The sequence below is a fragment of the Zeus faber genome, assembly GCF_960531495.2.
Source record: "Zeus faber genome assembly, chromosome: 12".
In the NCBI taxonomy this organism is placed as follows: Eukaryota; Metazoa; Chordata; class Actinopteri; order Zeiformes; family Zeidae; genus Zeus; species Zeus faber.
Window position 1 is genome coordinate 16,606,224 of NC_137196.1, and position 10,829 is coordinate 16,617,052.

Consider the following 10,829-nt stretch of genomic DNA (forward strand, 5'->3'; position numbering starts at 1 on the left):
GGCACCGAGGCCTCGCGTCACATCGCACAACACATTACACGGGCGGCGGCGGTGTCTCGTTACCGCTCTGTCAAACACAGTTATCACACAACTCATTAGCGGATGATAAAGGAATGACCCGTTTGTTTTTGAATTTTACTCAAACCGATACGATCTCCCCCCGTGTTGAACTACTTGTTGAATTATTGAGACGTGATCTATTTCCTCCGACCAGATGTGGGGAGGAATTAAAGGAACCTTTTCAGCGGTTTTTTTTAAATTCGGCCTGTGTGGATAAAAACTACACCAGGCGAAAGCACAATTACGGAGAGTACGTATGCGTCCGAGTAAGTGAAACGACGCCGGGGGAAAGCCCGCGATATCCGCGACACATGTAGTTAAGTCGGCCGCACCGGAGCGGGGCCCTCCCGGTGTTAAATATTCCTCCCCCGGGGGTCCCCGCTCCTCCCGGCTTCCTCCCCCCTCAGTGCTGGGCTCCTAATACGGGCCCTCGCTCTGCGGTGCACTGTAATCTGACAACGTTTTGACAGCTGTTACCATGGAGGAAGTGGGAGCCACCAGAGCAGCTACAGCAACTAGAGCTGACCCGCTCCCCTCCTCCTCCCGATCAGCCCGAACACCCCCACCAAAAAGGTCCAAAGAAATCAAGCCCCCCCCCCCCGAGCCGGGGTAGTCAAGCAGAAAGAGTTAATGGTGAGATAATTATCACTGAAAACTTTGAAACTGCTGAAAGTGACAAAAAAAGACTATTGACTTTAGCTGTACTCTATGCAATAATAACATATTATCATAACATTATAATAAGTTGGACTAACCTATCTGTTATTAGCCATGTCCATACTGTTGTAAGGTGCTATTCATCAAGTACAAAAACACCCACTATATTCATATTTCTATTTATGTTTTCACCAATTTGGATTCGGACTCTCTCATAGAAATGAATGACACTTCCGGTGAATTGTTGCGTTTGTCAGAGTCGGTGTGAAGCCGGCTTCAAAGAAACCATCGGTGGAAAGACCGAGCCAACTGAAGTAATCCTAAAAAGTAAACAACAGCAGATATCAATCTAGAAAACTTGAAAAGGGAAGAAATGAAACGAAATGATCCCTGAAAACAAAGCCAAACAGACCTATATGGTATATTTATTTAAATATATGCAGTATGAAACTGCCTTAACCTGTGGCGCAGGTTCGTACAGGTCTCACAGATTTATGTTGTGGGTTTTTTTTGTTTTTTTCAGCACTTTAGGGAAAAAGCCGGTTCCTCTCTGGAAAGTGTAAAGGTAGAAGGCTGAGCCACCCTCGCCCTCTTCCTGCGTCCTGCCCAGCACTGAACCCTGTTTAGAACTGTGTTTGATTGTTGTTAAGTGGCTGTCAAGGTTCCCACTCGTCCCTCATGCCTGGAAAAACATGTGAGCTCAGCATCTCTCCAAACAGCGGGAACCCCCTCCCCCACCCCCCAAAAAAGAAAAAAGAAAAAACGCCAAAACAAATGCTGCACTTTAAGGAAAAATACTTATGTATTTGGCCAATGTGAAGGTATCTTCTCCAAAGACAGAGATCTCTTTGTGTTACGGCTTTTTATTAAAGTTCTGTCAGGCAAACTGAAAACAACCCAACATCTGTCAAGTTCAGTGAAATGGTTATTAGTGATTGAAGTGTAATATACATGGATATTTTATTTTATTAATGGCCGGGGCTGTTGGAATATTTTTTTCTATAAAGACTTGAGTCGAGATTACAGGACAAATGGTTGGCTATCGTGTGTGTCTGCCGAAGCCCCATGCCGTGCGTTCAAGGGTAAAATATCTTAAATATGTTTTTGTGATACCGTTCAGGATGTCCACTGTCAAAACAATCAGTGTTTTCACTCGGAAGTCGGCTCCCTCCGTAGTCCAGGTCTCCGCAATTATTTTTCCATGGCTTTTAGGATGCTCATAGACGGTGTTTCAGAGGCCTCCGCTCCCCGCAAGATGCGGCGGATAATGATGATAACCGGCTCAGGTGGTTTTCAACACTTGCGCACAATCATAAAAACGTCAGCTTCTCGTGACAAAGCTCATTTATCACAATCCCTCCTGCTTTATTACATCCTCTGCTCCAAAGAAGAATAATTTAATACGGAGCATAAATACCGGCAAAAATTTGAATGGGCTCAAGACTAAATTCCCCCTTCAGGAAAACTACAATAATAAATAAACAAATGAGTCTATAAATAATAATGGAGCATGTGTTTCTTTCATTGGCAAGCATATTTGGGGAGTGAGGAAAAGCCCTGGAGATCCCATAGCGAGGCCTTTGGGGGTAAGGGGATAAACATAGATCTATGTAGACGCCTGCATGGGTTCTTTTGGGATCGCGGGGGAATTGGAACATTTGTCTGGAGAAGTGCAGCATTAGAAACATTTTATTCTCAAGGAAATTCCTCCTATTGCTCCGGTTATTCATGGGAGTTCTCAGAGGAGACGGACGCTCTAACTGTTCTAGCAGAGACGGCTGGAGATAAAAACCGCTCCATTATAGTCGATGTGCTAGACCGGAGTCACTTTTTGAGAGTATATGGGAATGGATACGTGGGGGAGGGAGGGATATGTCCTCCTAAGTCCATCAATTTATCTGGACACGTAAGTACTTTGGAGGCCACTGAATGGATATTCAATACCAAGAGTTTTGAAGTAAAAAAGAAGAATGTCCTGCATAGGGATGACAAAAAACAATGAAGTCCCTCAACCAGGTCACCGCCTGTTTTGCGTATCAGAGGAGTATGAACTGTCGACAAAGGGGGAACAAATTATGAACTCGATTTTTCTTCCAAAATGTCCCCAAAACTTTTTTTTAGCACATACGCTGGAAAACGGCGCCGGGAATTCCGCAGAACGGAGGAAGTTGCTCTCTCCGTGCACGTTGACCTACGACCCCTTAAGCCTCCACGTGTTTGGGAGTGTATGTCCGTACGCCTGTGAGGTCACGATGGCGGTTGATGTGGATGTGACGCTGGAATGCAGCGGTGGAGGGGTTAACAATGGCAGCCTGATGAAAGGGAAGGGGGTTCGGCGGGATGTGGGGACGATGGCGGTGGGAGTTTTTTTTTTTGGGGGGGGGGGGGGGGGGGGGGGGCGAAGCTCCAGTCTAGCTCATGCGTCAATTGTGTAGTAAAGACTCCCCAGCTGTTCTGGGGATTAGCCTATGTGCTTATGTGATTAGGATACATGGCACCGTAGCTAGACCCGGCGCCTCTGACCCGGGGAATGTAGGATGAGATGGGGATGGGACGAGGATGGGACGGGGATGGGTGATGCCACAGCAGCCAGTGCGAGTCCACGAGTTTGGATGGACTCATGGGCAAATAATCCCGTCGCTCCCATGCAACCACGAAAAGAGTAAAACTGGGATACATCTGAGGTTTAGAAAATCTTTGAACTATGAAAAACGGGCCCTTAAAGGGAAAACTCCGGTATTTTTCACCCTATGCCATATTTTTTTAACATTGGGAGTAAACTCGATCCGCAATCGCGGTCGCTGAAGAAAGTGGCCGCGGTTGCCCCGTTGCGTGGCAAGTCTCTGGAAACTGGATTGGAAAGATTCTGATGCCAGTCGCTCGGGTTGCCTCCCCGGTGATCTAAAAATGAGGCCTACAGGTTAAGAAATACCATTTTTTTCCTTTAAGGTTGAAAAAGGGGAAGCTGGCTTTAATGTAAACATCAACACACCCCCGGTCACCGTCACACACATCCTGAGCGCCTTAAGTCATTCGGCCTGAAGCAAAATGACTAATTATAATAGTTATCTTTAACGGTAATTATTATGTAATTTCTCATCCCTGAAGGGCGACGCAGAGAGGCTGAGACTGCACGGAGGAGACGGAAGAGCTTTCAAACATGGGAAACATTGACGTTTTCAGGAGGAACCCTGCTTTTTTCATCCCGCAGGCTCTCGAGATAATGCGCTCACGCTGGGACTGGGCGAAACCGGAGTGACTGACATGCCGAATGACAAACAGTGTGACAGCATGGTATGTGTGAGTGGGCCCTCGAAATCCAGAACACCCGGCCGCACAGCTGCAACATAGTGCAGGCGACCGTACCAGACACGGTGGCACGGGTTCAACACTAACGCTGACCTCATGGGTCGCAACCGGCAACCAGCGCCGCACACTGGGGGGGGGGGGCGTGGATGCAGCCAGGCCATAAAATAAGATATTGTAAGACACTCAATTAGACCCTGGGCTCATTAGGGAAGAAGCACTTCTCTTTATGAACTCTTGTCAGCACCAACTCTGCTGTCGCAAAATTCCGCGTGGTAATGAAGGCATGTGAGGAATCGCTATTAGCTTATATCTACACCCTGAGGAGTTATTCGCAGTTTAGCGGGAATCAGGAGACGTGTCGTGTATAATGAGGGGAGTCGGCAGATAGCGCCATCTGCTCTAAGCCACTGATAGCCTTACTTTAGTTAAATTCCCGGCGCTCGCGCTTTTATTTTGAAGAGTGTTTGCAAGCCAAATGGAATCCCAATGGAAGCCCCAGTGGCTCTCTCGTTGAGCCGAGAGGCACTCGAGAGTCTGTCGCCATGATCCCGACGAGTAGAGCTCCTCCGCTCAATGGCAGCCCCTCAGAGAGAGCGAGAAGGAGCCGAAAATAAAACTCATTGTTGGAGGAGGGGCGAGGGGGCGATCTCCATTTTGTGTGATTTTGGTCATTTGTTGGCTGGGGTCAGCCCTTTTTAATTAGTGGCTGCAGTGGTATGGTGGACGTATTTGAGTTTGTGTGTGTCTATGAGAGAGAGAGGGAGAGGGAGAGAGAGAGGGCGGTACAATTGTTAATCCATTGATTTGCAGGAATTAACATCCTGGCCCTGGGCCAAGGGAGACTTAAGTCACTATTGGAATCGGAGCGGATCTTTTGTGGGGAGACGGTGGGAATGTTGACAAGTAGGGAAACCGGGATACTAGTCTGTGGAGGAAGCGACAGTCTGTGGTAGGTTTCCAAACATACAATCAGAAAACACCTACTGGCCACATTTCTCCCCTGCTATTAATTTGTTTCACTTAGACAATACCAAACATATTAAATTATTGCATAAATGAGGAGCGATAAAGGACCTTTTGTAAGCGAGGAGGCCGCATACCAGAGCCTTTCAGCGATGGACACCGGCGAGACAAATGGCCCGACGTGCGGAGCGACTCTGCAAATCGCATCTCAAAATCTCAAACAAATGTTTCTCTTTGTCTTATCTTTCAATATATCTATAAAAGCGCCGTGTGCAATAATGGTGCGATAACGTCATTTTGGTGGCTCCCAAAAGCGGGCAGCACATTGTGGAACATGCTGACCTGTGGACGCGTTCACACAGATTCTTGAAACATGTTAAAACAGGACAGCAAGCGTGTAGCTGTTGCGGGACAAAGAAACATTCCTTGTGTCAGTGATGCTTGTGTTTTCTTAACTCCGTGTTTTCAATTATGTTCGCAGACCTGTTGAGAGAGACAAGCAAGATTACTGTGGAAAGGAAAAAAAAAAGAGCCCTTGCCTGACAGCTATTTATGGAGTTGCAGTAGCCCCCGCAGGAATGGCCCTTTACCTTGACTTATTGAATTATGAAGGAGCTGTCGACAGGTTGAGCAACTGTCTCGCTCACTTTTTGTGTTTCCATACGTCGGCTTTACTCATCGCCGCTGCACAGCTGTCGGTGCGGCCGCTGGCTCCCCCGGCGCTGAATGTGCACCGTCTGCTGCCCCCGATCGAAAGCCATGGCGCGGGATCATTTGTGCGCGAGGACGTTCACCGTGCTTTAATGAGGATTTCTTCTTTATACAGCCTGACAAGCGTGTGCAACACTTCATTACCCAGTGTGTTCTCAACCATTCTCACGTCAAGGACCCTGGATTTGACACGCATGAGGCCACGAACCCCATTTAATAAGATTTCCTTGAAGGGACAACAATCTGACAAGATTTTTGTTGTTAGATTATTATTTAGTCCAAACTTCGATACCCGTCTATACTATAGTTAGGGAGATAACAGTGAAACTATGATAATTATTATACATTCTCTTCCGGTGCTAACTTCTTGTCAATGAAATAATGATGAAGTTTTACTATTCATGAGTATTTCCACGGACCCTCTGGAACCCCCTCGAAGGTCTCCTGGTGGTCCCAGGACCCCACGTTGATAACCGCCGGTCAAGTGATGCCATTTTAACTGGAACAAGCTTGAACCAGGTTCAAATGTGCACTCCGATCGCACTCTTTTCCACATCGTGCATCGTCTTAAGCTCATGCAAATCGTATGAGTGAAATGAAAAACAAAGGGGTATGAAAATCTGTTGACAGAATTACCCCCAGCTATAAATGTATGGCTTTGAATTTAGTTGATTGGTCTGTAAAAAGATCTCTTTCCGTTGTGAATCGCAATCACCATCAGCAGAGTCATTGGGTGAGATCAATGTTATCGATAATTATAGTCATTATCACGGCTGTGTACACAATTCCAAAGGACTTTCAATGTTAATTACAGGTAAGTGGCTGTATACATGGATGGGTATGGACATGTACACATTGATTTCTCCCACACTATTATAACTGAAGGGCATAAAAGCTTGCAGCTCTGAGTGCACGTGTTGGCGGTTGCGATCAAAGCCGAGGCACGGGGCGCGGGGATCAGAACGTAAAAGCAACGATGTCCCTCATTCTTGGATCTCTGTGCGAGACAGTGAAAAGAGGCAGAGCGCGTGTGGTGCCAACAACCCCATGGACCACAACCCCCCCCAAAAACACTGTCACTGTTATTTAAAAAAGGAAGTGAACCAGAATCAGTCACATTTGTAGGAAGCCACCTTTGTGCATTTTATTTTTTTATTTTTTTTTACCTTACCCGCCTCACACCCTAAATCCCTGCGCCAGCTTCCTGCTAAAACATGGCAGCACCGGGATGGAAAGGTGTGCCGATGGCATGTCCGTGTTGTTGTGTTAAGCGGTCGTATCCGGCGGCAGTGGCCTTTTTCGCAGATTAATGTGCGGCAGGTGCCGGGCGTCTAGACTCCCAGAGAGACGGGTTCACTGGCCGAGTAATTGAAAGTGCAGGTGCATCTTGGGATACTGCCAGCGTGTGGGGGCCGCTGTGAAGTTCCGAGCTACGTGACATCCCACCGTTTTTTGGGGGGAGGGGGCGGCGGAGGGGGGCCTCGTGCTACAGTACGATATAAAAATGCCTCCACGCTCTGATGAAATGTGTGAGCGCGCCAGCCCCGCTTGTAAAACATCTTTTGTTTCTCCGGCGTTGGAAGCCATTATTGTAATTTCATGAGTTCCAATGTTTTGGCTCGTTGACGTGATATAAAATGACTTGGCACGGAGCGTGGAATAGAACCCTCACGATCCCGTCCACTTAACCGTAAAAACCTGCTGGGTTTGGCTTCCTCTCTTCACACAAGGGAGGTCCAAGTCAGGATATACAAGCAAAATGTTCCTGAAAAATTCATTCCTGGTGGGCGGCACAGGTGGGATAATGTCACCTAATATTCATCGCTACAGCGTGGAGATAATGGTTTGTTTTTACTTTCCTATAATAATGACGTTGTTATGCGTTGGTGTTGCATTACTCGTGTTTAGGTGACGGCAAAATTATTATTAAATATAAAACACAACAAACAGCGAAGACCTCATCGGACTTTATTTTTTAATGGCGTTGCAATCTGATCCCCGGGATGCTCTGCCACCTTTTTTACGGGCCGTTTTACGCGGCAGTGACACAGTGTAATTCACAACGTGGCTACGTAGCTCCGTCACAGAATCGCGTTGAAAAATCGCAGCGAACTCATTCTAAAAGTCACGCCCAACCGCAAAGGAAAACATTCTTTAAAAAATATATATTTTTTTTCTTTTTTTATGTTATCACACGTTGAGAGCGATGCATAACGGAGCATAAAAATGTCTCATGTGCGTTCAATTTAGTGTTGCTGTGATTGCGACGCCCGTTTCCACTCTCTGGCCTGCATGTCGGCTCCTGGCTCCGGGCCCTCGCGAGCTATCAGTCTCCGGGGCTAAGAGGATAATGTGTTAGCTGATATCTCGGCTCGCTATGTTGCTGAAATGGGGAACAGGGGAGTTTAGAGGAGGTAATGATGGACCACTTTGGTTTCTCCTGAGAAAGAGGAATTTGGGTCCCCACGTTAGAGGGGTCTGCGTTAAACTATATTGAATAAAGCACGGCGGTTCCACACGGAATTGGACTCGGGGACCGTTACTTTCAATGGATCGCTCCACTGCCAACAAAGCCACCGTTTTACTTTTCTCACTGTTATTATACAAAACAGTTTCACCAAAACGTAATCAGAAGATCTTGTAGTAAATAACCACGGATTCCACTGAGGGAGGATGGCCGCATCTCCATTGTCCCCCAAAACGGCCGCGGGCTCGGGCTGGACTGTGGAGGGCAGAGCTGGCCGAGCCCAGGCTCCTCTTTCCCTCCTCTCACTGAGCCTCTCCAGTCATGGATCACGGGGCTGGAGAAGCGGCTAATAGCTCTCTCTAGCTGGGCCTGTGCTAAATTCTCCCTCCACTAAAATTATTCCTCTGGGAATCAATGGGTCCATTCTTTTGTGAGTAGCAGTTTACTCGATGGTCCCAACCTCAATGTGAAACATTAGACAGCGATGGGGAAAACATAAAACATAATACTTGTGTGACCAGCTTGTCATTGGCTCTTCGGTGGCTGTGTTAAGATTTTTTTTTTTTGTGTGCCTAAGATAACATCGTTGGACGAGGGAACAGATTATGGAGGTTAGTGGGAGCGCTTCACGTCGGGGATTGATCGGCGGGGCGCGGCCCATTCCGATTCCAAAAAGACGCCTGGATGCGGCGGGAAGGGGAGGAGAGGCTTCCCATTTGCTGCAGCATAAAAAAAAACGGAGGTAAACATTAATACTTTGGGTTAAAACCCACTTCTTAGGAGATATGTCAGAGGTTGTCTCTTTTCCCCCCGTTCGCTCGGAGCCAGCACCTTGAAGTCGCGGATCAAAAGACGAACCGCAGGCTCGTTGTCTGCGTCCCCTTACGATCGGGCGCCGCAAGAATGTCTAATATGCATGGAAATTACTGTTGTGATTTTGGAAAAACAAACGTCTTTGCTCCAATGTTTTCAAATGCTCATCATGTTTTCTCCCGAACCCAATTTTAAATCTTCCAGTAATTGTTCTCTCAGCCAACCGCAGGGATCTGCAGCCTGCACCTAAAGGGTTTAGCCCAGTGCCCGACCACAACATCTCCGCTGTCTCGCCGCAAGGACCTGGTTTGGTCCTTGGTTTCAGCCCAGAGGTTCCCGCCGCTGCCAGGATTCCAAGGGTGTACGGCTCCCCAAATCAATTATCACAGGTCCCGCTCAGACTTTCCCAGCTGATGACGGGAGCCTCTCACGGATTCAATGTCTCCGAAAACACGGAGCGTTCGTTCCGAGGAAAGGGCCACCGTTCGCTAAGTTCGAAGGTTTCTCTGTGAGAGAAAGAAAAAAAGAAAATGGAAAAATTAATAAATAAATACATAAATAAATAAATAAATCGAACTTACGTGCATAAACCTCCCCCCATGATAAATATAAAGAAATCTACGATGACGTAACTCCCGAATCAGGCACTTCTATTATCTGGGAGAATGTGAAACTTGCGCGGAGTGGCACAGCACAAATTAAGGAGATTTAGACTCAAGTGTTCATAGCAGACAAGCAGAGTAAAGTACCCAAATCAGCTTAATGTGGCTAAGCCTAAATATTTACAAAATCAGTTGTAATGGCCTACTCCCCTGGCAGTACCATCCTTTTCCTGTGTTAACGTGAATGGAGGCTTAATAAGTGTGACTTTTGATGTCAAACGTACAGTGCTGTACTTTTCTAGAGGCAAATCGAACATAAAGCGACATAAAGCCGCAGCCTCACGACAATGAGGCGGTGTTGCAAACAGGCCATGCTGCGTGCGCGTCGACATCCAAGGAAATGAATACCCTGCATTTGTTCAAATGCGCCATAAATTGTCGCGTCATCTGATTTTAATATGGATGCGGGTTGTTTCGCTCCCCCGCGCCACAGGCCGCGCACGGCTTGTCTCTCTTACTTAGTTACTACTACTGAGCCTTTGTTTGTACTTCAATGCAAGCTGATATGAGTCGTAAGAGGAGCCTGTTGCAACAAGAGTCTCTCCAAAGGTCAAACACGGTGGTTTGTTTTCTCTAGGATTCCTCGGGGACGCGGGGTGAGCAACTTTAAGGCTTTTTTTTTTTTTTTTTTTTTTTTCTCCTCGTACCGGGAAGGCAATAAGGAGCAACAGCGCCGGTGCCAGTTGCTCAATTAGAGACAAACACGTCTTTATGGACTTTGTGTAAACACTCGATCGTGATAACTGCGGTGACGGGGCACTCCGCTCCGGGTTTTTTTTTGCCGTGGAGATCTCGTTAAATGGCTTAATATTTGGGGTGTGAGATATGACTTGAATTGAAGAGGAAACGTTGAATCACTTGCCGGTTTTGTGCTCTCGGGGTGTGGCGTCTGGTGCGCTGGCCGGGTCGAGAGTGCACTGACCCTACCTCGCGGGTTTATTCTGGCAACACCATCAAATAGAAGCTTTATCGCGGCGGCCTTCGCTGGCCACGTGCCAAGAATGCGCGCATTATTATTTTTTTTTGTGCCTCACTTTCTGCCAGTGTTGAGATAAGTGAACAATGCATCCAATGCAATATAAGTTTCTTTTTAAGTCGCGGCGAAAAAAGCGACAACAAGCGCACTCGGAATGTTAAGTGCAGTGTGTCAGAAAACATCAAAGAATGTATTGAGCCCCCGGGGAGCC